We start from the raw sequence: 27,183 nt of genomic DNA on the forward strand, positions 1-27,183 counted from the left end.
TAAGGCCGGGCCATTTTTAAGGCAAGGGGAATTAGGCTCCATCTTTGATGGAAGGATTATCAAAGAATTGATAGACATGTTTTAAAACTACCAGAGAGGTCTGGGTTCGAAATATGAATTTGGGAGTCATCAGCATAGAAGATGAGGAGAGAAAATTCTGTCTGGAAGTTCAAAGAAAAACAAATTGTCCACTTAATACCTCAGTTGTTGTGTCTAGATCTCTAGGCTAGTTCTGGAAGGAGTAATCATAAAACCTGAAGTCTGCTAGAGTGTGTTAACTCGAGGTGTCAACTACAAGAAAAGCAGAGAACAGAAGTCCATCATGATCCTTGGCTCTATTAAGAGAAAACTACAATTTGGGCTCAAACTTAATAAACCAATTCCAACTTATGGAGAATGGCACTTAATGTTTCAGTTTGTTTTTTATTATGGAAATTTCCAAGATTATACAGAAATAGAAAAAACATTGCAGTGTACTCTTTACTCAGTTTTAACAGTCTTTTTTCAACTAGCACTTTTTTTTCGGCTAGAATATTTTAAAGCAAAACTCAGGCATCATATCACTTCACCCCTAAATAATCCAATATCCACCTTAAAAATAATGATTTTTCTTAAATAACTAACAAAAAAAAATTCCTTAATGTAATCTAATACCCATTTCTTATTTAAATTTCTCTGATTGTCTACAAAATATTTTTTTTACAGTTAGTTTGTACCCAAGCAATGGCCACATATTGCATTTGGGTGTTATGTCTCTCAAATATTTTTAATCCAGAATAATGTCCCTCCCCACTCTCCCCCACTCATTTATGCCACTGATTGGTTGAAGAAACTGGTGAGTTGTGCTGTGGGATGTTCAACAAAAGGTTTTGGATGGATGCTTCTTCATGGTGTGGTTTAACTTGTTTCTTTAGCTTCTAAATGTCCTGTATGTTGGAAGTTAGATCTAACCCCTTGAAAAGGTGTTTTTGGCAAGAATACTTCATAGGTGGTACTATGTACTTCACAATCCGTCATATCAGGATGTGCATAATGTTCAATTATCCCACTTTGATGGACAACATTGATAAGTGGCTTCCAACACTGAAAGATTGATCTCTTCATTATAAAGCTTCCTATCAACCATTTAGCCATTTTTTTTTAACATCCACTGATTTTCACTTTAATTATTTTATGAGAGATTGAAAAATAATGACTTTCTTTTTTAAAAAACGTTTATGTGCTGTGGAGTTTCAGGAGAAATGTGTACTTTGATAAACATCTGAAGGGCAGGCTCTGAGTTGACTATTTATTTATTTATTTTAAAATTTATTTATTTATTTATTTTTGGCTGCACTGGGTCTTCATTGCTGCACGTGGGCTTTTCTTTAGTTGCGGCGAGCGGGGGCTACTCTTCGTTGCAGTGTGCGGGCTTCTCATTGTGGTGGCTTCTCTTATTGCGGAGCACGGGCTCTAGGCACGCGGGCTTCAGTAGTTGTGGCACATGGGCTCAGTAGTTGTGGTTCATGGCCTCTAGAGTGCAGGCTCAGTAGTTGTGGCGCATGGGCTTAGTTGCTCCGCAGCATGTGGGATCTTCCCCAACCAGGGCTTGAACCTGTGTCCCCTGCATTGGCAGGTGGATTCTTAACCACTGTGCCACCAGGGAAGTCCAGAATTGACTATTTAGATAGAGCAGAGAGATCAATAACAATTAAACACAATCTGATTTGAAGCAATTTATTTTAAATATTTCATGTGTCTTAGAAGATAAAGCTTTTACAAAGAAAAAAATTTTATGTGGAAAATTTCAAGTATTTACAAAATTAGAGAAAATAATATAATGAATTTCCACATACCTATCACCTAGCTTCAATATTTATCAACACAAGGCTAATATCTATAGCTCCCACTTCCACCATCCCAGATTATTTTATTATTTTAAAGCAAATCCCAGATGTCATAGAATTTTATCTGTAAATATTTAAATATGTATCACCAAGGGTGTAGGACTCTTTTAAAAAACTTAACAATATCATTCTCCCACCTAAAAAGTTTTTAAAAGAATTCATTTACATCATCAAATAACCAGTGTTCACATTTTATTTATCATATTACTTAAAAAAAATCATACAGTTTTTCTTGGTCAGGATTAGAATCCAAATATGTTCCATTCATTGCTGAATGTCTCTTTAGTTAGTCTCTTTTAATCCAGACTTATCCCACTGTGATAGATATTTTTACACGTCAACTTTACTGGGCCAGATATTTGGTCAAATATTATTTCCCAGATATTTAGTCAAATATTTTTCTAGTTGTTTCTGTGAGAGTGTGTTTCTTTTTGTTTTTGGTGGTTTTTTGGGGGGGAGGGATGAGTTTAACATTTAAATAAGTAGACTGTGTAAAGCAGCTTGCTCTCCCTAATGGGGGTGGGCCTCACACAATCAGTTGATGGTCTGAATAGCACAAAAACCTGACCCTCTCGTGAATAAGGGAGAATTCCACCTACTGGCTGCCTTTAAGCTGGATTATCATTTTTTCCCCTTGCCTTTGGGTTCGAACTGAAGCTTCAGCTTCTCCTGGGTCTAGAAACTGCTGGCCTTTGGAACAGAAGTACACCATCACCTCTCCTGGGTCTCCAGCTTGCTGACTGCAGATCTTAGGACTTGTCAGTCACCATAATCATGTGAGCCAATTTCTTATAATAATTCACTCTTCTCTAGATTGATCTATCTATCTACCTATCTATCTATACTATTGGTTCTGTTTCTCTGGAGAACCTTGATTAATACGCCCATAAATCTTCTTGTTGTTGTTGAAGAAATTGGGTTGTATTTCCCATAGTTTCCATTGTCCACTGGATTTTGCATCCTAGTCTTGTCATTTAACATGTTCTTCTGTCCTTTAAGTTTCCTGTAAATTGGATCTAATGATTAACCTGATTGACATTGGATTTTTAATTTCCAAGACAATTTTTTTTAGTTTTTTACAAGAGAACAGATCCACACTTTTATTTATTTACTTTCAATAAGTTTAAGTCCTTGAAGAGTACAGCATCACATGGATTCTGTGTCCAATGGCCTTAGCAGGAAGGTTGCTTCGGAATTTGGCACAAACCATGCCAGTGTTTCCATGAACATGAGTTATCTTTCCTCAGATTACTCTGGCTTTGTTAGGTTTTCCACCAGGAGTTACTGTGTTGTTCTTTGCTTTGTACACATTAGCACATCTCTTGCCTAGATAGAATTCAGTTTCATCTCGAGCATATACACCTTCAATTTTCAAGAGAGCTGTGTGTTCCCTCTGGTTCCATAGACCCCACTTATAGCCAGCAAAAATGGCCTTGGACCACAGCCTTCCAGACATATTTGTTGTTTTAGAAGTCCTGTTCCCAGCAGGCCTCCACCGGTTCCAAGATGACTGAGCTCTAGGACAATTTTGTGAGTAGTGTTGTGTGTACTTCTATCAGGTGGTACAGAAAGTCCAGTTGTGTTCTTTGTGATGTTAGCAGCCACTGATTTTCATTGACTAGATGAATTCATTAGAGATTGCAAGATGCTGATATTTTAATTCTATTGTTCCTTCCATGTGTAGTTCTATAAAAAGAAAGTTTGCTTGTCAAGTATTGGTTACTCTGAAGTAGTGTGCATAGGAAATACAGGAGTAATGATTACTTCTTTGCTCTAGTTACCAGTTTTCAAGTTTAATGAATCAGTTCACTAGCACCCTCCAAAAGTGACCAATTAGTTGGCGTTTTTTAAAGTATTATTTTAAACACAAGGCTTAAATACATTTGATGTGTTTTAATCTGTTGCAATTATTAACCTTAGCGATGTTCAAATTAACCATTCTTGGCCAGTGAGAGTTTATTCTAGAAGGCTCCTGAGGTTTTTCTTTTTAATTAATTAATTAATTATATATTTTTGGCTGCGTTGGGTCTTCACTGCTGTGCACGGGCTTTCTCTAGTTGCAGCGAGCGGGGGACTACTCTTGGTTGTGGTGCACGGGCTTCTCATTGCAGTGGCTTCTCTTGTTGCAGAACACGGGCTGTAGGCGTGCAGGCTTCAGTAGTTGTGGCACACGGGCTCAGTAGTTGTGGCTCTCAAGCTCTAGAGCACAGGCTCAGTAGTTGTGGCGCATGGGCTTAGTTGCTCCGCGGCATGTGGGATCTTCCCGGACCAGGGATTGAACCTGTGTCCCCTGCATTGGCAGGCGGATTCTTAACCACTGCACTACCAGGGAAGTCCCTCCTGAGTTCTTTTGATATGAACCTGGTAGTCTCTGGAATCAGCCACTTCTCCAAGGAGCTCGAGTTCCTTTTAATGAGGAATGATCTGTAGAAAACACAGCCTGGCCACTAGAGTTCTCCTTGCTCCATGTGTCTAAAACAAAATGAGCTCGGAGTAGACCTCCCTTCCTGACTCTTGGACTGAAGAGTTCTATAGAAAGTCACTTTGCCCTACAGACAAAGAGTTACCCAATTTTTAAGGGTTATGTTGGAAAGTGATAAGAAGTGGAGAGAGCTGGCGTGGATTCTGGACAGACATCTACAGTTTATGATCCCTGCCAGAAAAATCAAGTCTTTCTGATCTGAAAACAGCTTGAGGCAGAAATTAACTATGGCATCCCTGGGTAGTGGAGACAATGTAAAGAGGACATTCCATAGTCTACCTAGGCCACCCTCAGGGTCTACATGGCTCCAGATTCTGCCAAGCTGATATCCAATTGGTATGAAAAAAAAGACCACAGACTCAAAATTTAAAAATAAATCTTTGTTATTTCCAACAATTGCATGGCAATAAGGGAGGAGGGAAATGCTCACCAGCCAGTAGCCAAAGGACCATCACACCCCGGTTCCCTACCACACCAAGGTTGTATGATTCCTTTTATTCTTAAGAGGACAAGCTGAGACTGAAACATGCATTTGTATGGGATCACATTGTTAGTCCTGTAAAATATTAAGGACTCGTCATTTTGTGGAGACTTCAACTCTCTTTCTGTCACTACAACCATTTACTCTCTCTTATTGTGGAGGGGCTGATTTTATCTTCCTTGATCAATAAGACCTTGCATTTCATTTCTTTTTCCCTTTCCTTTTCAAGGGATTTAACTCTGGAATCTTCCAAAGGAAGTTTGGCGAATGCCAGATCCCCAGAATTTGAGGAATTTTTCTTTGTTTTAAACAAAAATTGTACCTGATTCTTCTTGTTCATGTTAGTGATCATCTAATCACAGAGTCGAACACTTTCTCCCCTATACAGAAAAATAAACTAAACATGCTTTACAATAAAATCTGTCTTTTCTGATAGAAACCTGAGCCACTGAAAATAAGAGAAACAACTAGAAGCAGAGTAGAGTCCCAGACTAAGGTCTATGTTTGAGAGGCTTTGAGAGTAATCCCTGGGGTTTGGATTATTTTCACAAGGGTTATGAAATTTTATTCAAGTTTGTTGCTCCGTTTTGCACCTCTGCAATAAAAGCAAAATGACAACCAGTACATAAGGGGTTAGCTTGACAAAGTAGACTTCCTTGTGTTAATTTTTAAGTTTTTTTTCTTACTATATCTGTCTATAGGCAGATACAGATAGATGTATGAAAATGTGCTTGCCTGTAAAATTTACATTCATAAATGTGTTGCCGATGGATCACTTGGGCCTGTACACATACCAATTAGCGTGACCACTTCCATCTTAAAATCAAATCTAAAAAACAAAGTTTATTTTATATACGTATGTATATATATAAAGGACTGTGGGTTGTATACAAACTATTGCAAACACTTGTACAAATCTGTCTTTTTTTTTTTTTTATAAATTTATTTTTGGCTGTGTTAGGTCTTCATTGCTGTGCACGGGCTTTCTCTAGGTGCCGCGAGCGGGGGCTACTCTTCGTTGCGGTGCGCGGGCTTCTCATTGCAGTGGCTTCTCTTGTTGTGGAGCAGGGGCTCTAGGCGCACAGGCTTCAGTAGTTGTGGCACGTGGGCTCAGTAGTTGTGGCTTGCGGGCTCTAGAGCGCAGGCTCAGTAGTTGTGGTGCACGGGCTTAGTTGCTCCGCAGCATGTGGAATCTTCCCGGACCAGGGCTCGAAACCGTGTCCCCTGCATTGGCAGGTGGATTCTTAACCACTGCACCACCTGGGAAGTCCTTGCAAATCTGTCTTGATATAAAAGAAAAGCAAAATCTGTATAACATTATTACTACCTGAATGCCTCTGTGACTGATTTTTTTTTTCATTTTAAATATAAACTTTTTTGTGGAAAAAAAGAAAAAAGACCTTGCATTCAAGAACTACCCCTTCACCCTTGCTCTGATACGCTGATATATTGCCCCTTCACAAGACTTTCTGATTAGATCTCTCTTTTGTTCTTCTCACTAAGCAGGAAAACCAGTTTAGGCCCTCTTATAACCAGAAAGGATCTCACTGTCCAGGATGCAATAGGGAGCTTCGTAATAATCTCGGTCACCTCACTTTCTTAGGTTTGACCCACAGTCAGACTCCCCAAATTTCAGATCCTTCCTCCTTATCTGCAGAGCTGTCTCATCAGAGGAGCTTGTGGTCCTCTTAGGTCACCTCCAAGAACACAAGTCCCAGAAATAGGTGAATGATACTCAGGCACCGGAGCAGTTAGGAGGGTGGGTTCTGGCATTAGATTGCCTGGGTTCGACTTCTAGCCCCATCACTTGCCAGCTGAGTGACCTCAGCCAAGTATTTAACTCATTTTGGTGTGTTTTAGCGTCCTCTGAAATGGTGATTATATTAATTCTCTACCTTGTATAACTGCTATGAAGAATGAGCCAAACACGGTATGAAAAATTCTTAGCATGATGTTTTAAGTTCTGGTATATAAAATGTTCAGTAAATGATATCTGTTATTATTATCTTTCACGTGGCAATGTAGTCTTCTGAAACAGAGACACTTCAACATCTCTGGACAGAAAATTCCAGCCTTAGTCGTTGTCACTCATCAGTATTGCTTTGATGTTGGATTGCATTCTTTTGTTTGAATTAATAACCTTCTTTGTTCCTAGAAAAGAAGGTTTGGCTTCTGGTTTTACTTTCTAGAAATCTTTAAGGGGCCAAAGCATCCTGCCCATTGTGGAGGGGGAATCCCTCCATCAGACACCTGGCATGGGAGAGTCCTCGTGTTTAGTGTGATCTTCCCTGTACAGAGCCAGTTTAATACAACCTTCTCCTCCACCTCCCCCCACCAGCACTAACTTGCTGTTCCTGATGTCAGGAAGTGGCAGCATCGCCCCACTCAGTCACCTGCGATTTCTCTCTCACTCAGAACTGGAATATAGCCTTGTCGGCCCTCACTGACATCACTTTGTTTCCAGATGCCATTTTCTTTCACCTAGGTTTGGGGTAATAGCCTCCTTCATTATTCACCTATCTGCCTGCGGTCTTGCCTCTTTCAAGTTCACTGCTTTGGCCATAAGAAGGTTATTTCAGTGGATGGTGAAGGTCTAGGTCAGACTGGAAACGGAAGAGAAAAAAGAAAATGGAGACACTGAATTCAGGGAACACATAAGGAGCTTACCTGACAGCAGAGGAGAGAATGGAGATAAAACAAGTTTTCCAGAATGATCAGCAGGAAAATTCCTTAAAACAAACATGATTAGGGCCAGGGGGACAGGGATGAAGGATGAAGAAAGCAGCCTGTGTCCCAGGATCTGGTGCAAGAAGAATAGAAAAGATAGGGTCATTTAAGGCTTTAACTATGAAACATTTTTGTGTGTTTTTAGACATCATGATAAAAATATTTAAGTTCATTTTCTGTATTATGGTTCAAATGCATAAGTCAGCAATGTTTAGATAACATTAATATAGTACAAGGAAAAATTAGTGAACAATATATTATTTTTTTATTCCTTATAGAGGTATGAAAGGAGGATTTTTAAAAAATGTTGTAACCATTAATTTTAACTTGTCTTCAGTTTCTATACCCCAAATGAAAGGTTTCTTCCCCCAACACCAGGGCGATTTTCTGTCGGTAACTGAGCGCACTGGCAGTAGCAGCTTTCACGTGAATCCTCCGCCCACACGCCCACAGAGGACAATAAAATGCACTCAGAGCTTCAGAGGGCTCTGCTTCTAAACCCAAGATGAGTCTCATTCAGCCCTCCTTTCCTTAGCTTGCAGGCTCCTGTTTTGTTTTGGGTAATAGACTGAGGGTTTTTTGTTTCTGTTTTTGTTTTTTCCTCTGTTGACTCCTTATAGGAACAATTGAATCTTAATTCTAGATTGAAGTTTCCCACCAGGGAACACCATCACACTTTCAATCTTTGTGTTCTACATCAAAGACCACCTTTACTGGGCTTTGTCTTCATCTCATCTGATTTTTCTGGTTTATTGCATTTATCTTTAGTTAGTGAATTAAAACGTTCCATCTGCACGATATATCTCCCCAGTGGTTAAATACTTCACAATTTACAAAACTATTTCAATGCGTTGTTCCTCAACGCTGCTGTGAGGTAGGCTGCAAAGTTCTTTGTGGCTTCATTTTATTTTATTTTATTTTTTAACATCTTTATTGGAGTATAATTGCTTTACAATGGTGTGTTAGTTTCTGCTTTATAACAAAGTAAATCAGCTATACATATACATATATCCCCATATCTCTTCCCTCTTGCATCTCCCTCCCACCCTCCCTATCCCACCCCTCTACATGGTCACAAAGCACCGAGCTGATCTCCCTGTGCTATGCATCTGCTTCCCACTAGCTATTTTACATTTGGTAGTGTATATATGTCCATGTGTGGCTTCATTTTATATAAGAACAAACAACCACAGAGATGCGGGGCTCAACTAAGTTTACACATCTTAAAAAAAAGCCAGTAAGTATTTACAGATAAGCATCTATTATCTTCTACAACTTTAAATAAATGTCATTTATATTTAATAATTGGATAGAAGATGCAAGGATAAGTTATGAGAACATAATATCACTTAGGACACCTACATTGTTTCTAGAGTTTATATGAGATAAACATGACCACTTATTCATTTTGGTTTATGTTTGATGTATTTTATTTCAGATCTTTGTCTTATGGGTGAACGTTCATAGGACAGTTTATACACTGGAATATAAGAGCATACGTAGAATTTTTAACATTTGTTGTCAATCCTACATATAATTTTGAACTAAGTAGGAAACGAAAAATATGAAATATTTTTCTTTCTAGTTTATAGAAGAGCAAAGACTAATATATCTTTTAAAATGATCTCATTAATTTAAAAAATAGGGAACTGAATTGTATAATTAAAACTGCAAACAGTTTGATTTGTGGTGGCATTGGGCTTATGAGTGAAATTTTCTTCATTTTATTGCAATTTATGTTAGGGCTGTTACAGCTATCATGTATGACAAATAAATAAAATCAAACTATTGAAAAAAGCCACAACGTTATACATGATGTATATATAAAGTAAATTATTTTTTTCAATTAATTCTATGTTTAAAAACATTGAAAATTATTAAAATATCTCAACATTTTTGTAATTGCATCTGAGGCTAATAATTTTCAGAGGATTGGTTATTATCATAGATAAGATTAAACCAGGTAAAGAATCTGATTGGTCGTTAATAATTGACCAATAGAAAGATGTAGCTATTATCTAAAGTAAATGAAGTATTTTAATTTAGTTGCATAACATAGAATACAGTGAATTCTCAATTAGAACAAAATTAACCCACAAATAACCAGAGTTTCCTTTGGTCAATCTTTTAAGGAGAAACAGGGAAAATCAAGAACACACGTACACTATGTGTCTATATCCGCCAACTTTTAGTATGTGTTTGGCTCTGCTAGAGACTAAGGTCAGTTGTTTTGTCTAGATTTAGAAAAATTTTTATGAAGTTTGAAATTAAAGGTCAGTACTGAGTTAAACAAACAACACTCAATTAAAAACACTGATGTCCCCAAAGAAAATAAATATTTTTTACTCAGTATAAATTAAATAATGCATAGTAAGATAAATGGAATCACAGAACCACAGCAGCATTTTGTCTTTGACATGGAGTAAAGATGAGAATTTTAGATGTAGCCTGTGGGCTCTGCAAGATATTTATTCTTTCAAATCATGTCACATTGCCTAAGCCAGTTTAGTTGAGCCAGAACTTATAGACCTTTCGCCTGGGGTAGACATTGTGCCAGGAGCTAGAGACTCCAAAATCGTCAAAGTTGGTCCCTTTCCCTACTGCCCCACCCCCCTGGAATCAAGCAATGGTATTTTGTTTGCTTAGCCATTTAAACAAGTGAGAAATATTATGGAAAAGATGTAAAACATAAAAGTATGTTTAATGAATAATTAGAAAGCAAATGCAGGTATAATCACCCCACTAAGTCAAGAAATAATACAAACAGTAGTGTGATCACTTCCCAGAGCAAGGGATAAGACAGTGCTAGCATCCCCAAAGCACCTACTACTCCCTGTGACCTTTGCCAGTAACATCCCTTTTCATCTCCCCTGGAAGTAACTTCTCCTGATTTTATAGTAATTACTTCTTTGTTCTTCTTTCTAGTCTTTCAAACCTTCTCCGTATGCATCTCCTCAATAATATAGTTTAGTTTTGCTTACTTTTGAACTTTATGTAAATGCAACCATACTGTCCGTATTATTTTTTTCTTGTTTCTGTTATTAAACATTGTTACATTCATCCACGTTGTTCCATGTAGTTTATCCATTGTAATTGTTCTTTACCACGATTTTACTTATCCATTCTACTGGTTTTTTTTAAAATTAATTAATTAATTAATTTTTGGGGGCTGCATTGGGTCTTCGCTGCTGTGTGTGGGCTTTCTCTAGTTGCATCAAGCAGGGGCTACTCTTCGTTGCGGTGCACAAGCTTCTCATTGCAGTGGCTTCTCTTGTTGTGGAGCACGGGCTCTAGGCATGCGGGCTCAGTAGTTGTGGCTCACAGGCTCTAGAGCGCAGGCTCAGTAGCTGTGGCACACGAGCTTTGTTGCTCCGTGGCATGTGGGATCTTCCTGGACCAGAGCTCAAACCCATGTCCCCTGCATTGGCAGGCGGATTCTTAACCACTGTGCCACCAGGGAAGTCCCATTCTACTGTTGATGGAAATTAAAATTGGGTCCATTTTGAGGCTCTTATGAACTGTGCTTACTCTTGACATGTCCCGTGGTTCTCATATGTGTGAGTTTCAGTCTTAGGTGTATACCCTGGGGTAGAACTGGGTGGGCATATCTTTCACTTTATGTGTCAGACTGTTTTCAAAGTCGTTGTACTAATTCACATTTCCAATGCAATGTGTGAGAGTGTGCTCATTATAGAACAGTGGTGTGTGTGCTATGCTCCACACAGCATCCTTCAGGGGCTGCAGAATAGGGCAGCGTAGGAGTTGGCCAAGGTCTGTGTCCCTCCCCACCCCCAGTTCACTCAGTGCAGTTTTCATGTTTTCCATATTGAACATCAGCAATCTTTTACTGGAAAAAAAGTTTGCATGACTTAAAAAGAAAGGGATTGAAAATAATTGATCTGGAAGACAGATTATATACCTAAAACATTAGAGGCTCAATAAATGTCGAATGTTGAATGATGAACAAATGAATGAATGACAAAAAAAAGACTGAATGAATAGATTTTCAGAAATAAAGGTTATAAGAGAATATCTAGTTCTTTCCAGCTATGGCCTTTGTTCACAGGGAGATAGGCGACAGGGAAAGGTTATGTGAAGAGCAGGGATTTGTCTTTGCTTTTATTTCTATTTTCCAGTAATCCAGAGAGGAACAAAGAGAGTAGTGTGAGTTAGAAGAGAAAGAAAGGGGATAGAGACGGAGATACAGAGAAAGATGAGAGGAAGGAAGGAAAAGTGAAGAAAAAGGGTAGTTTTTTTTCTCTACAAGTCATGCTCTTCCATTTTGCTGAGTAGGTTCCCAGAGCACAATCTGAAAACCAGGTGACCACCATGAACTCCCCTTTCTTGGTCTCATCGCAGCTCAGTTTCTCCACCTTTGAGTTATTTTGTTCTTGATGCTTCTTGGGAGCTTGCGTTTGTGTTAGTCTGGAGGACCTCACCACATCCCATTGGTCTCCCCAGCTGCCCTTTGGCAGGTCATTACAACTCCCTTAAACACAGCTACAAGAACTTACCCATGACTGGGTCTCAGGGTTCCTAAGGAGGCCAAGGGCCTCTAGAAACTGTCCCCACTGTTGATGTCCTACTTGTTGATGTCCTTCACCACAATTAGCTTGTAGGCTCTTTTAGTTCAGACAACTCATATATAAGTATATATGCCTGCTACACACTTATATAATCCTTGATGCTATATCAACCAAAAAGGAAAACATTCAAGAATCTTGGGAGCCTTTTATTCCAAAAATGATTAACTAAAAGGAATGTGATCTTCTTAATAACATTTGTCCTCATTTTATTCAAAGTGCTTGTATAATTTAAATTCTATTGGTGATGAGAATGGTGAGTTACCTGAAAGTAATCAATACTATCTACTTTAACTTTTCTCTTTTCTTTAAGGCTCTATTTCACGTTCTTTCACTTGTAGGTATACACATTTTCCAATTTCAATAGAGGCTTTTCTTCTCTTTAGAAAAAACTCACATAATTTTTTTAAGGTTAATATTAATATGGAATTCAAACCCATTCATATGGTAATTCCATCATTCAAATTTATGACTGTAATTGAGAATCTTACATTATTTGATCTAAGGATAATCAAAATGAATAGGGCTATGGTCAGATCAAAGTGGGTTTTCAACACATGCAACACCAAAACTAAATGGGGTAATTTAATACTGCCTAATATAATATTCAATATTCATGGAGTGCTTCCCTCAATTTTCTCAGACGAAGTTATTATTCTCTCTAAAGGACAAATCTGAATAAAGAAACCACCACAGATGCTATTGCATATCAGCTTTAACACCCGGAAATTCTTACCATAAGTGAACCACTTTTCAAAAACATTCATTTATTCATTCTATAATCACTTGTAGAGTGCCTATTAGACACTGTGTTAGGCAGTGAGAATACAAAAGCAAATGAAAAGAAAACAAGAAATGATTGGTCCCTTACTGATTGTTTGGGTGGCAAAGAATTGAGAAAAGAGACCTACAGAAGAAGTGAGACAATTGAAATTACTAAATAGTGGAATACACGCTATGATTGAGGTACATGGAAGGTAAAATGGGAATTTGGGGTAAGGAGAGCATACGGCAATGATGGGTGAGATTTGGGAAAACTTCCTAGAGCAGCTGAATCTGAAAAATAGTAAGACCCAGGCAAAGGTAGACTGTAAGGACATTCCAAACAGAAGTGGGCAGGAAATGCAAAAATCCAGAAGTAAGAAAGAGCATCTTGTGGTTCCAGAATTGCAAGGGGCTTAGTATGACTAGAGATTATATGAGAGCTGGAGAATGATAAGAGATGAGGCTGGAGAGATGAGTAGACACCATATCGTATCATCATAAAAGACACCTGTAGGCCATTGTAGTGGGTTGAGGAGTATTCCCCCCAAAATTCATATTTACCTGGAACCTCAGAATGTGAGGTTATTTAGAAATAGGGTCTTTGCTGATGTAATTAGCTAAGGATCTCAGATGAAGTCATTCTGGATTTAAGGTGGGCCCTGAATCCAGTGACTGGTGTCCTTACAAGAAGAGGAGAGGACTCACACACAGAAAAGAAGGCCATGTGAAGATGAAGGCAGAGTTTGGAATGATGCAGCTGAAGCCAAGGAATGCCAAAGATTGCCAGGAGTCATCAGAATCTAGAAAAAGGTGAGGAAGTATTCTTCCCAAGAGATTTCAGAGGAAGCATGGCCGTGCCAACATCTTGATTTTGGATTTCTAGCCTCCAGAACTGTAAAAGAATAAACTTTCGTGGTTTTAAGTCATGAAGTTTGTGGTAATCTGTTACATCAGCCCTGGGAAACTAATACAGTCATAATAAGGAGTTTGAATTGACATACAGACACCTTGACATGTCAGGTGTCAGCCTTGACATGTTCTATGAAAAGATTTAAGTGCAGAAGTGACGTTATCATATTGGTACTTTAAAAAGGTCACTCTGGCTGCAGTGTAGAGGATGGATGTGAAGAAAGAGAGACTGAATATAGGGACACATTGGAAGGACCTAGGAAAGGGCAGCCTTAACTAGAGAAGTGAGAGAGGGGAATGAAGAGAAGTGGCTAGATTTGGGAAATATTAGAAAACTAGACTTGACAGAACTTCATCATTATTTCTTAGATGTGAGGGTGTGTGAAGACTAAAAAGTCAAGGACTATCGACGTACAGCCTAGCTTTCCCACAACGCGTTCGAAAAAGCATCTGTTCTCATCTACAGATCCAGCTAAGGCAGAGGACATAGGCAGACATGTTTGCACCACTTGAGTTGGGTAGGTTGGGGCAATCTGACTCTCTCCCTGGTATGAACAGGGAAATGCTGTTGTGAGCTTGCCCTGAAAGGTCATGCTGGATTGGTGTTAGTCTTAGTGAGCCATATATTAGCAGAAAAATCTAGTTCACAGAGGGAGGAAACAGATGAAAGCCAAAAAGATAAAAACTTTAAAAAAATTCAAGTGAACTTGGGAGATAGAGATTTTGAGGAGATTCCTTTGAGGTCTGATTATAATTCTTATAAATGCCTTCCATGAAATTATCCTTAAGCATATGATAAATCTTCTTTTTACTTGCAATATCGAGTGGCTTTTCTGTTTTGTAATCATACTATCTCATGCCATCACATCAGATCTCTGGCATGGATCACTGGATAGATGGCAGTACCATTTATCAAGAGGGAAGGATGGGAGGAAAAACAAGTTTTGAGGAAAAATTATGAGTTCAGATTTGGACATTTTGCCTTTGTGGTGCCTCTAGGACATCTAGGCAAGTCCAGTGTGGACACAGAAGACCTTATCAGAATGTTTTGGACCAGAGTTCAACGCTGGAAGCCATCTCCCGCTAAAGATTAATTGGTGCCATTTTCTTCCAGGGTAAGTGGGAAAAGAAGGCTAAGGACAGTGGGAAGTCTGACATCTGAAGGACTTCTCTATTCCAGAAAGAAAGAGGAATCTGCAGAGGAGGCTAAGAAGGAATGGCCAGAAAAGTAGAAGAATAGTCAGGAAAAGTGTGAGGGTGAGGTCCAAGAAAGTGGAGAAAGGAAAGCATTTCAAGGAGGTCAAGAGCATCAGATGCTGTGTGAGTGCCCTGTTTTTCGGCAAGGAAGAAACCGCTGCTGACTTTGGCAAGAGGAGATTTGGGGAAGTAATGCGGGTGGAGGAAATATTATGAGTGGAAACAATAGATTATGTTTTCAGTGGGCCGGCTGTAATGAGAAGAAAAGACATACAGAGGTAACGAGAAGGGAACATAGGATAAAGGGATGTGTCTGTTCGACTAAGATGGGAGAGACTTAAGCCTGTTGACAGACTGAAGTCAGTAGATAGAATTTAATGGTAATTGAGAATCATCCATTAATGACTCAAGGTCTGTAGGAATGTGGGAGGGATAGATGCAATCCTAGTTGAATAATTACCAACTTTCACGGTGGTGAGAGGGAATGGGAATAGAGTTTGTTTTTTTTTTAAAGTACAGATTATTTTTTAAATTTATTTATTTATTTATCTATGGCTGTGTTGGGTCTTCGTTTCTGTGCGAGGGCTTTCTCTGGTTGTGGCAAGCGGGGGCCATTCTTCATCGCGGTGCGCGGGCCTCTCATTATCGCGGCCTCTCTTGTTGCGAAGCACAGGCTCCAGACGCGCAGGCTCAGTAATCGTGGCTCCAGGGCCTAGTTGCTCTGCGGCATGTGGGATCTTCCCAGACCACGGCTCGAACCCGTGTCCCCTGCATTGGCAGGCGGATTCTTAACCACTGCGCCACCAGGGAAGCCCGGGAATAGAGTTTTTTTAAAAAAGGCAAGAATGCGGGCACGCACCCTCCGCCGTCCGCAGAGGGCGGCGCCGGGCGCGGGGCCCGGGCCGGGGCGCCCCCGGGGCTGGAGGCGGGCCTGCAGAAGCTGGCGCTGCGGCGGAAGAAGGTGCTGGGCGCCGAGGAGATGGAGCAGTTCAAGCTGGCGCAGGCGGCGGGCGGCACCGTGGACCCCGACGTGTGCAAGATCCTGGTGGACCTGCTGGAGCTGAACGTGGTGCCCCTCGCCGTCTTGCAGATGCTCAGTGCTTGTGCGCCGGGCAGAAGCTGGCGAGCGAGCCCCAGGACCCCGCGGCCGCGCCCCTGCCCACGCCCAGCGTGCCTGAGACCCGAGGGAGAAACAAAGGCAGCGATGCCTTCGGCGGTGGAGGCCCGGCGCTGCCAGAACGCGGCGTCCGGGAAGGATCCGGCCAGAGGATGCCCCGCCGACTCAGCGCCACCAGGCTGCCCAAGCGGGGTGGGCCGGGGAAGAGCCCCACGCGGAGCAGCACCTGAGCGGGAGGCCTCGCACGGGCCCACCGCGGGCTGCCAGCCTCGCAGGCAGGCTGCTCCTCCCGTTGGTAATAAACCTCTTTGAAAACCTGAAGAAAAAAAAGGCAAGACTGCAGATAAATTTGTTGACAAGAGGTAAAAAGCAGAGGAATTTTTTCCTGATGATTTCTAATTTGGCTCTGTATAGTAAAATTAGGTACTAGAAGTTGAATCTGTGCAGAGGAAACGTACCAGAAAGGTATTTTGGAACTATAAATTACCTAAGAATCCCTACCCACCCTCCAGACTAGCTCCAAATGTGAAACAAATGTGAGTACTTGCAATCACTTAGGAAGTGACCTATAGAAGGGAAAATAACTTCTGGGGTCACCAAAAATATATATAAACCTAAACTGGTTCTTTGTAAAGATAAATTAAAATACAAACACAGATGCACACACACACATATATACACATACATATGTATACACATACCACTTTAAAGTTTGAAAAAGGAGATATGGTAGAAGTCAGAAGAGTTATACAAGAATATTTTGTGCACTCCGTGGTAATAAACTGAAAATCTAGAGAGAAGGAATTTTTTCTAGCAATATATAAATAACTAAAAGTTAAAAATCTCCAAATACCAATATCATAGGAAGTATTGGACAAGTTAAATCTACTGCTTAAGAAAAGGTACCAGCCTCTCTTTTCTATTTGAACTGTGTTTTAAGGTAACTAAATAGTTGATAAGGGAAGATTCTTTGTTGAGGAATTTTAGTTAATAAATGCAGAAGGAATGATAGAATAAGAAAGTCACCATTTTTGTAAACCCTAATGAGACACAGTGGCTCTAAGGAATGTTCATTAATGGCTGCTAAAACTATTAGGTGAAAGGCTGATGGGGAACTTTATAATGAATGGATCAGGCTGACAATACTTGAATTCATGCACCAATCTCAGTGTCATTGTGAGTGGAACAACTTGACATTAAGGACAATCATGTAATATGAAGTATACCTCACCACCTATGAAGAATCCTCCACACAAAAAAATTGAGCTTAAATATAATCAAGCCTTTATCTAACTTTCAGTCTACAAAAAATGAGAAAAAAAGAACAAGTTAAGCAATACTAAAAGGAAACAATCAACCAAGTCCAGAATCTGGAATATTCTGTAGGACAAACAATCATTTATTTCAACAAATAAATGGCATGGCAGGGCAGGAAGGGGTAGTTGAGAAGGTGAGAGGACACTTTTATAAACTGAGAGAATCAAGAGACAGAACAAACAAAATACAATGCTGTAGACCTTGTTTGGATTCTGATTCAAATAAACCAACTGTACAAGGATATTTTTAAAACAATCAGGAAATTTTTGTTAGGTATAAGGTGGCCATGGAAAGGACGCTAGAATGGGGGCTTATAGAAAAGAAAAGGAAATGGGAATAGCAGTAGCAGAGGAAAATATAAAACAAAAGAGGGGCATTGAATGAACTGGTAATGATAGTGTGTGATATACTGAAGAGTATGACCAATTTGGTTTGGTACATGTGATGTCACTGTTATTCATTGACACTGCAATCCCACGTTCAGTAGTTTTTTAATAGAAACAAATGTATTAGTGTAAAGGGATATATGAACAAGGATGTTTATTGTAGCAATTTTTGGTAATAGCAGAAATCAGGGCTTGTACATCCATCAACAGGTGAATGGTTGAATAGATTACATTCTGTCCATATAATGGAATATTATGCAGCTATTGAGAAGACTTACTTAGAGTTACACATATATTGATCTGGAAAGATGTCCATGAAACTTTAAGTGAAAAATGCAAGCTGCAAAGTAATGGGCATGAATTATCCCATTTATTGTAAATCATACAGAAATAAGGAGAAGAAAAAATTCCAACATATGTATATTTCTGTGTCAGTCAGGGTCTAGTTGTCAGAAGAGAGAAATAATAGTTATATATGATTATATGATTTTATATATGATTAAATATAAAATAATGGTGAACTCGGCACCAATTTGCTAACCAGATAACTGAAAGAGAACTTGGAGAACTCTAGGTTAGGAGGTGTGATGACTCTGGTTCTGCAGTTGTGGGAAAAACTATAAGTTGTATTCAGCTACTGTCTGGGGCCATGGCTGTGGCTGCAGGACTGAAGAGCATTGGTCAAGTGATTCTCATGGGGTCCATTAGCAAACCGGAAGGAAACAAGGATCCTGACAGGAAGCTAGGGAGTAAAGGAGCAATGTGGTTTGCAGAGTCACAATCCCAGCATCACAAAACACAGCGGGAGGTTGGAGCTGAGAGACAAGGGCTTAATAACTGATACCATGTATTTGCACATAACTGTATGGATATGCAGAAAAGCATTGAATGATACAAATCAACCTGTTCATATGAACAGCAGTAACCTCAGAGGTAAGAAGAGACTGGGAACTTAAAACAAAGAAAAAATAATAACTCCATGTAGTGTATGATGGATTGCATTGTGTACATACTATATGTGTGATAATAATTTTTAAAAACCCACATAACCAATGAAGAATAAAAATAAAGAAAAATTAAAATTAGAAGTAGAAATACCCTGAGGTGTGCCCTGGGGAGAGAATAGCTCTGTCTCTGCACGGAGGTGGATGCCTGAGCTGTCAGTGCCCTTGGACCTGAGAGGCAGCTGCTTTAAGGGAGTGATTTGCACTGTTAAACATAAAGCTAAATTTATGATTGGATTTTAAAGTGTGCTAAACTGTGGCAACTTCTTGATTATTGAATCTAGATAATGGGTACATGGAAGTTCATTGTATTGTTCACTCTACTTTTGTGTAGGTTGATATTTTTTTCAAGATAAATACCAGGAAAGGAAGATTCTGATAAAAATCACGATTTATTTTACAATCATAGCCCATTAAAGGAAGAAAATAGATGTATTTTTCCTAATTCCAAGAGAATATGGAGAGTCCTTTATACTTGTTGAATTAATTACAATAAGATCAGTTACAGTTTGATGAGTTAATTCAAATTGAACTTCCTGTAACAATGAGGAAATAAAATTTCTTAAAACAAACAAGTAAAACAAGCAGCATTGTCTCAAAATTAAGGATAATATAACAATAAACTATTGTAGTTAAAAATCAAGATGTAACTGGTGGGGACTTCTCTGGCAGTCCAGTGGTTAAGACTTCACCTTCCAATGCAGGGGGTGTGGGATCGATCCCTGGTTGGGGAGCTAAGATCCCACATGCCTTGCGGCCAAAAAAACCAAGACAAAAACAAAACAAAACAAAAAACAGAAGCAATATTGTAACAAATTCCATAGAGACTTTAAAAATGGTCCATATAAAAAAAAAATCTTAAAAAAAAAAATGATGTAACTGGTGAACTTCCTAAATGCACCCTAGGCAGAAATTTCATCATGATAAGAAACATAAATCTGTCAAGAAGGGACCTTTGCCCTAACCTGGCTAATGTTTAAATTTATAGTTGTCCTCAAAACATCTGATTGGTTAATAGAGTCTGTCTTTGATCTTAATCTCTCTAATAAGCTGCATGATCAGCTTAATGTATTATAATCTTAAAATGTATGTGTCAACATCTCATCTGCCCAAGGTTCCTGTTATTGAAATATAGGGCACCTCTGCTATAATCTGGAATTAAATTTAATCAAAGCAGAATCAACAATATCTGGATATTTTTATTTATTTATTTCCTCTGCTCTAGGTCTGTAAATTTGAGAACCTTAAGAATGCAGGAGGCGAGGATTGGAACCAAGATGGCGGAGTAGAAGGACGTGCTCTCACTCCCTCTTGCGAGAACACCAGAATCACAACTAGCTGCTGGACAATCATTGACAGGAGGACATTGGAACTCACCAAAAAAGATACCCCACATCCAAAGACAAAGGAGAAGCCACAATGAGATGGTAGGAGGGGTGCAATCACAGTAAAATCAAATCCTGTAACTGGTGGGTGGGTGACTCACGGACTGGAGAACACTTATACCACAGAAGTCCACCCACTGGAGTGAAGGTTCTGAGCCCCATGTGAGGCTTCCCAACCTGGGGGTCCAGCAATGGGAGGAGGGATTCCTAGAGAATCAGACTTTGAAGACTAGTGGGATTTGATTGCAGGACTTTGACAGGACTGGGGGAAACAGAGACTCCACTCTTGGAGGGCACACACAAAGCAGTGTGTGCATCAGGACCCAGGGGAAGGAGCAGTGACCCCAGGGGAGACTAAACCAGACCTACCTGCTAGTGCTGGAGGGTCTCCTGCAGAGGTGGGGGGTGGCTGTGGCTCACCGTGGGGACAAGGACACTGGCAGCAGAAGTTCCAGGAAGTACTCCTTGGCGTGAGCCCTCCCAGAGTCTGCCATTAGCCCCACCAAAGAGACCAGATAGGCTCCAGTGTTGGGTTGCCTCAGGCCAAACAGCCAACAGGGAGGGAACCCAGCCCCACCCATGAGCAGTCAAGCGGCTTAAAGTTTTACTGAGGTCTGCCCACCAGAGCAACAGTCAGCTCTACCCACCACCACTCCATCTCATCAGGAAACTCGCACAAGCCTCTTAGATAGCCACATCCACCAGCGGGCAGAGAGCAGAAGCAAGAAGAACTACAGTCCTGCAGCCTGTGGAACAAAAATCATATTCACAGAAAGACAAGATGAAAAGGCAGAGGGCTATGTACCAGATGAAGGAACAAGAGAAAACCCCAGAAAAGCAACTAAATGAACTGGAGATAGGCAACCTTCCAGAAAAAGAATTCAGAATAATGATAGTGAAGATGATCTTCACTAGTGAAAAGAATGGAGGCAAAGATCGAGAAGATACAAGAAATGTTTAACAAAGACCTAGAAGAATTAAAGAACAAACAAACAGATGAACAATACAATAACTGAAATAAAAAATACACTAGAAGGAATCAATAGCAAAATAACTGAGGCAGAAGAATGGATAAGTGACCTGGAAGACAGAATGGTGGAATTCACTGCTGTGGAACAGAATAAAGAAAAAAGAATGAAAAGAAATGAAGACAGCCTAAGAAACCTCTGGGGCAACATTAAACGCAACAACATTCGCATTATAGGGGTCCCAGAAGGAGAAGAGAGAGAGAAAGGACCAGAGAAAATATTTGAAGAGATTATAGTCGAAAACTTCCCTAACACGGGAAAGGAAATAGCCACCCAAGTCCAGGAAGTGCAGTGAGTCCCATACAGGATAAACCCAAGGAGAAACACGCCTAGACACATAGTAATCAAATTGGCAAAACTTGAAGACAAAGAAAAATTATTGAAAGCAGCAAGGGAAAAATAACAAATAACATACAAGGGAACTCCCATAAGGTTAACAGCTGATTTCTCAGCAGAAACTCTACAAGCCAGAAGGGAGTGGCATGATATACTTAAAGTGATGAAAGGGAAGAACCTACAACCAAGATTACTCTACCCGGCAAGGATCTCATTCGGATTTGATGGAGAAATCAAAAGCTTTACAGACAAGCAAAAACTAAGAGAATTCAGCACCACTAAACCAGCCCTACAACAAATGCTAAAGGAACTTCTCTAAGTGGGAAACACAAGAGAAGAAAAGGACCTACAAAAACAAACCCAAAACAATTAAGAAAATGGTCATAGGAACATACATAATGATAATTACCTTAAACGTGAATGGATTAAATGCTCCAACCAAAAGACACAAGCTTGCTGAATGGATTAAAAAAAAGACCAATATATATGCTGTCTACAAGAGACCCACTTCAGACCTAGGGACACATACAGACTGAAAGTGAGGGGATGGAAAAAGATATTCCATGCAAATGGAAATCAAAAGAAAGCTGGAGTAACAATACTCATATCAGATAAAATAGAGTTTAAAATAAAGAATGTTACAAGAGACAAGGAAGGACACTACATAATGATTAAGGGATCGATCCAAGAAGAAGATATAACAGTTATAAATATATATGCACCCAACATAGGAGCACCTCAATACATAAGGCAACTGCTTACAGCTATAAAAGAGGAAATCGACAGTAACACAATAATAGTGGGGGACTTTAACACCTCACTTAAACCAATGGACAGATCATCCAAACAGAAAATTAATAAGGAAACACAAGCTTTAAATGATACAATAGACCAGATTTAATGGATATTTATAGGACATTCCATCCAAAAATAGCAGATTACACTTTCATCTCAAGTGCGCACAGAACATTCTCCAGGATAGATCACATCTTGGGTCACAAATCAAGCCTCAGTAAATTTAAGAAAATTGAAATCACATCAAGCATCTTTTCTGACCACAGTGCTATGAGATTACATATCAATTACAGGGAAAAAAACGTAAAAAACACAAACACATGGAGGCTAAACAATACATTAGTAAATAACCAAGAGATCACTGAAGAAATCAAAGAGGAAATCAAAAAATACCTAGAGACAAATGACAAAGAAAACACGATGATCCAAAACCTGTGGGATGCAGCAAAAGCAGTTCTAAGAGGGAAATTTATACCTATACAAGCCTACCTCAAGAAACAAGAAAAATCTCAAAGAAACAATCTAACCTTACACCTGAAGGAACTAGAGAAATAAGAACAACCAAAACCCAAAGTTAGCAGAAGGAAAGAAACCATAAAGATCAGAGAAGAAATAAATAGAAACAAAGAAAACAATAGCAAAGATCAATAAAACTAAAAGCTGGGTCTTTGAGAAGATAAACAAATTTGATAAACCATTAGCCAGACTCATCAAGAAAAAGAGGGAGAGGACTCAAATCAATAAAATTAGGAATGAAAAAGGAGAAGTTACAACAGACACCGCAGAAATACAAAGCATCTTAAGAGACTACTACAAGCAACTCTATGCCAATAAAATGGACAACCTGGAAGAAATGGACAAATTCTTAGAAAGGTATAACCTTCCAAGACTGAACCAGGAAGAAATAGAAAATATGAACAGACCAATCACAAGTAATGAAATTGAAACTGTGATTAAAAATCTTCCAACAAACAAAAGTCCAGGACCAGATGGCTTCACAGGTGAATTCTACCAAACATTTAGAGAAGAGCTAACACCTATCCTTCTCAAACTCTTCCAAAAAATTGTGGGGGAAGGAACACTCCCAAACTCATTCTATGAGGCCACCATCACCCTGATACCAAAACCAGACAAAGATACTACAAAAAAAGAAAATTACAGACCAATATCACTGATGAATATAGATGCAAAAATCTTCAACAAAATACTAGCAAACACAATCCAAGAACACATTAAAAGAATCATACACCATGATCAAGTGGGATTTATCCCAGGGATGCAAAGATTCTTCAATATACGCAAATCAATCAATGTGATCCTCCATATTAACAAACTGAAGAATAAAAACCATATGATCATCTCAATAGATGCAGAAAAAGCTTCTGACAAAATTCAACACCAATTTATGATAAAAACTCTTCAGAAAGTGGGCGTAGAGGGAACCTTCCTCAACATAATAAAGGCCATATACGACAAACCCACAGCAAACATCATTCTCAATGGTGAAAAACTGAAAGCATTTCCTCTAAGATCAGGAGCAAGACAAGGATGTCCACTCTCACCACTATTATTCCACATAGTTTTGGAAATCCTAGCTACGGCAATCAGAGAAGAAAAAGAAATAAAAGGAGTACGAATTGGAAAAGAAGAAGTAAAACTGTCACTGTTTGCAGATGAGATGATACTATACATAGAGAATCCTAAAGATGCCACCAGAAAACTACTAGAGGTAATCAATGAATTTGGTAGATTTGCAGGATACGAAATTAATGCGCAGAAATCCCTTGCATTCCTATACACTAATGATGAAAAATCTGAAAGAGAAATTAAGGAAACACTCCCATTTACCATTGCAACAAAAAGAATAAAGTACCTAGGAATAAACCTACCTAGGGAGACAAAAGACCTGTATGCAGAAAACTATAAGACACTGATGAAAGAAATTAAAGACGATACCAACAGATGGAGAGATATACCATGTTCTTGGATTGGAGGAATCAATATTGTGAAAATGACTATACTACCCAAAGCAATCTACAGATTCAATGCAATCCCTATCAAATTACCAATGGCATTTTTTTATGGAACTAGAACGAAAAATCTTAAAATTTGTATGGAGACACAAAAGACCCCGAATAGCCAAAGCAGCCTTGAGGGAAAAAAATGGACCTGGAGGAATCAGACTCCCTGACTTCAGACTATACTACAAAGCTACAGTAATCAAGACAATATGGTACTGGCACAAAAACAGAAACATAGATCAATGGAACAAGATAGAAAGCCCAGAGATAAACCCACACACCTATGGTCAACTAATCTATGACAGAGGAGGCAAGGATATACAATGGAGAAAAGACAGTCTCTTCAATAAGTGGTGCTAGGAAAACTGGACAGGTACATGTAAAAGAATGAAATTAGAACACTCCCTAACACCATACACAAAAATAAGCTGAAAATGGATTGGAGACCTAAATGTAAGACTGGACACTATAAAACTCTTAGAGGAAAACATAGGAAGAACTCTCTTTGACATAAATCACAGCAAGATCTTTTTTGATCCACCTCCTAGAGTAATGGAAATAAAAACAAAAATAAACAAATGGGACCTAATGAAACTTGAAAGCTTTTGCCCAGCAAAGGAAACCTTAAACAAGATGAAAAGACAACCGTCAGAATGGGAGAAAATATTTGCAAACGAATCAATGGACAAAAGATTAATCTCCAAAATATATAAACAGCTCATGAAGCTCAATATTAAAAAAATAAACAGCCCAATCCAAAAATGGGCAGAAGACCTAAATAGACATTTCTCCAAAGAAGACATACAGATGGCCAAGAAGCACATGAAAAGCTGCTCAACATCACTAATTATTAGAGAAATGCAAATCAAAACTACAATGAGGTACCACCTCACACCAGTTAGAATGGGCATCATCAGAAAATCTACAAGCAACAAATGCTGGAGAGGGTGTGGAAAAAAGGAAACCCTCTTGCACTGTTGGTGGGAATGTAAATTGATACAGCCACTATGGAGAACAGTATGGAGGTTCCTTAAAAAACTAAAAATAAAATTACCATATGATCCAGCTATCCTACTACTGGGCATATACCCAGAGAAAACCATCATTCAAAAAGAGTCATGCACCCCAATGTTCATTGCAGCACTTTTTACAATAGCCAGGTCATGGAAGCAACCTAAATGCCCATCGACAGATGAATGGATAAAGAAGATGTGGTACATATATACAATGGAATATTACTCAGCCATAAAAAGGAACGAAATTGGGTCATTTGTTGAGACGTGGATGGATCTAGAGACTGTCATACACGGTGAAGTAAGTCAGAAAGAGAAAAACAAATATCATATATTAATGCATATATGTGGAACCTAGAAAAATGGTACAGATGAACTGGTTTGCAGGGGAGAAATTGAGACACAGATATAGAGAACAAACGTATGGACCCCAAGGGGGGAAAGTGGAGGGGGGGTGGTGGTGGTGGTGTGATGAATTGGGTGATTGGGATTGACATGTGTACACTGATGTGTATAAAATTGATGACTAATCAGAACCTGCTGTATAAAAAAATAAATAAAATTCAAAAATTCAAAAAAAGAAAAAAAAGAGTCATGTACCACAATGTTCATTGCAGCACTATTTACAATAACCAGGACATGGAAGCAACCTAAGTGTCCATGGACAGATGAATGGATAAAGAAGATGTAGCACATATATACACAATGGAGTATTACTCAGCCATAAAAAGAAACAAAATTCAGTTATTTGTAGTGAGGTGGATGGACCTAGAGTCTGTCATACAGAGTGAAGTATGTCAGAAGGAGAAAAAGAAATACCACATGCTAACACATATATATGGGATCTAAAAACAAAATGGTTCTGAAGAACCTAGGGGCAGGACAGGAATAAAGACGTAGACGTAGAGAATAGATTTGAGGACACGGGGAGGGGGAAGGGTAAGCTGGGACGAAGTGAGAGTGGCATGGACATATATACACTACCAAATGTAAAATAGATAGCTAGTGGGAAGCAGCCGCATAGCACAGGGAGATCAGCTCGGTGCTTTGTGTCCACCTAGAAGGGTGGGATAGGGAGGGTGGTAGGGAGACGCAAGAGGGAGGAGATATGGGGATATATGTATATGTATAGCTGATTCACTTTGTTATACAGCAGAAACTAACATACCATTGTAAAGCAATTATGCTCCAATAAAGATGTTAAATAAAATGTTAGGAACAAAAAAATTAAAAAATAGAGCATAGAAGTTTAAAGGTACATTTTCTTGGAATCTATATGTAGAGGTAAACTGAAACACTGAGCAAGGAAGTTGGTGAAATTTGTGCGTGGTTTTGACTCAGTTTAAAAAACAAAAAAAGAATGCAGGAGGCTTGGAATAGATTAATATTATGTGAAGGAGATTGCCCTTTTTTGAAGACTCCAGACAACTCTGGCAGGATCATCAAGAGAGCTAGCTAGTATGGTTAAGTGTCAATAATATGTAGGCCAGCAAGAAGTCAGGAAGTGGGTCCTAATCAAACTCCAGAGCCATCTCTACTTGGGTGTGGAAGGCAGACTGACCCTCTTTCGGCAGGGAAACCCTTAGGGCTTTAAGACAATTCAGAGGAAATGTGGAAACTTCAAGAAGGAGATACTAAAGTTCCTGCTAACAGTGTTTATGGACGGTGGGCTCTGCAGTGCCACGATCCCCCAAGTATGTGCAGCACCTCCAACTGAATACACTTGGGAAGTGCAGTCAGTGTTCTAAGTC

At 39.2% G+C, this 27,183-nt stretch overlaps 2 pseudogenes across 2 annotated transcripts; one reads left to right on the forward strand and one right to left on the reverse strand.

Annotated features, from left to right (window-relative positions):
• Positions 1-1,306: 1,306 nt before the first annotated feature.
• Positions 1,307-3,893, reverse strand: LOC309658582 (large ribosomal subunit protein eL33 pseudogene; annotated as a pseudogene). The gene has a single exon. The product of its transcript is annotated as a large ribosomal subunit protein eL33 pseudogene (transcript).
• Positions 3,894-8,982: 5,089 nt separating this feature from the next.
• LOC309658333 (mitotic-spindle organizing protein 2B pseudogene) lies at positions 8,983-21,090 on the forward strand (annotated as a pseudogene). Its single transcript has one exon. The product of its transcript is annotated as a mitotic-spindle organizing protein 2B pseudogene (transcript).
• The last annotated feature ends 6,093 nt before the right edge of the window (positions 21,091-27,183 follow it).

Source organism: Balaenoptera physalus (assembly GCF_965194825.1).
Source record: "Balaenoptera physalus genome assembly, chromosome: 3".
NCBI classification, from domain to species: domain Eukaryota; kingdom Metazoa; phylum Chordata; class Mammalia; order Artiodactyla; family Balaenopteridae; genus Balaenoptera; species Balaenoptera physalus.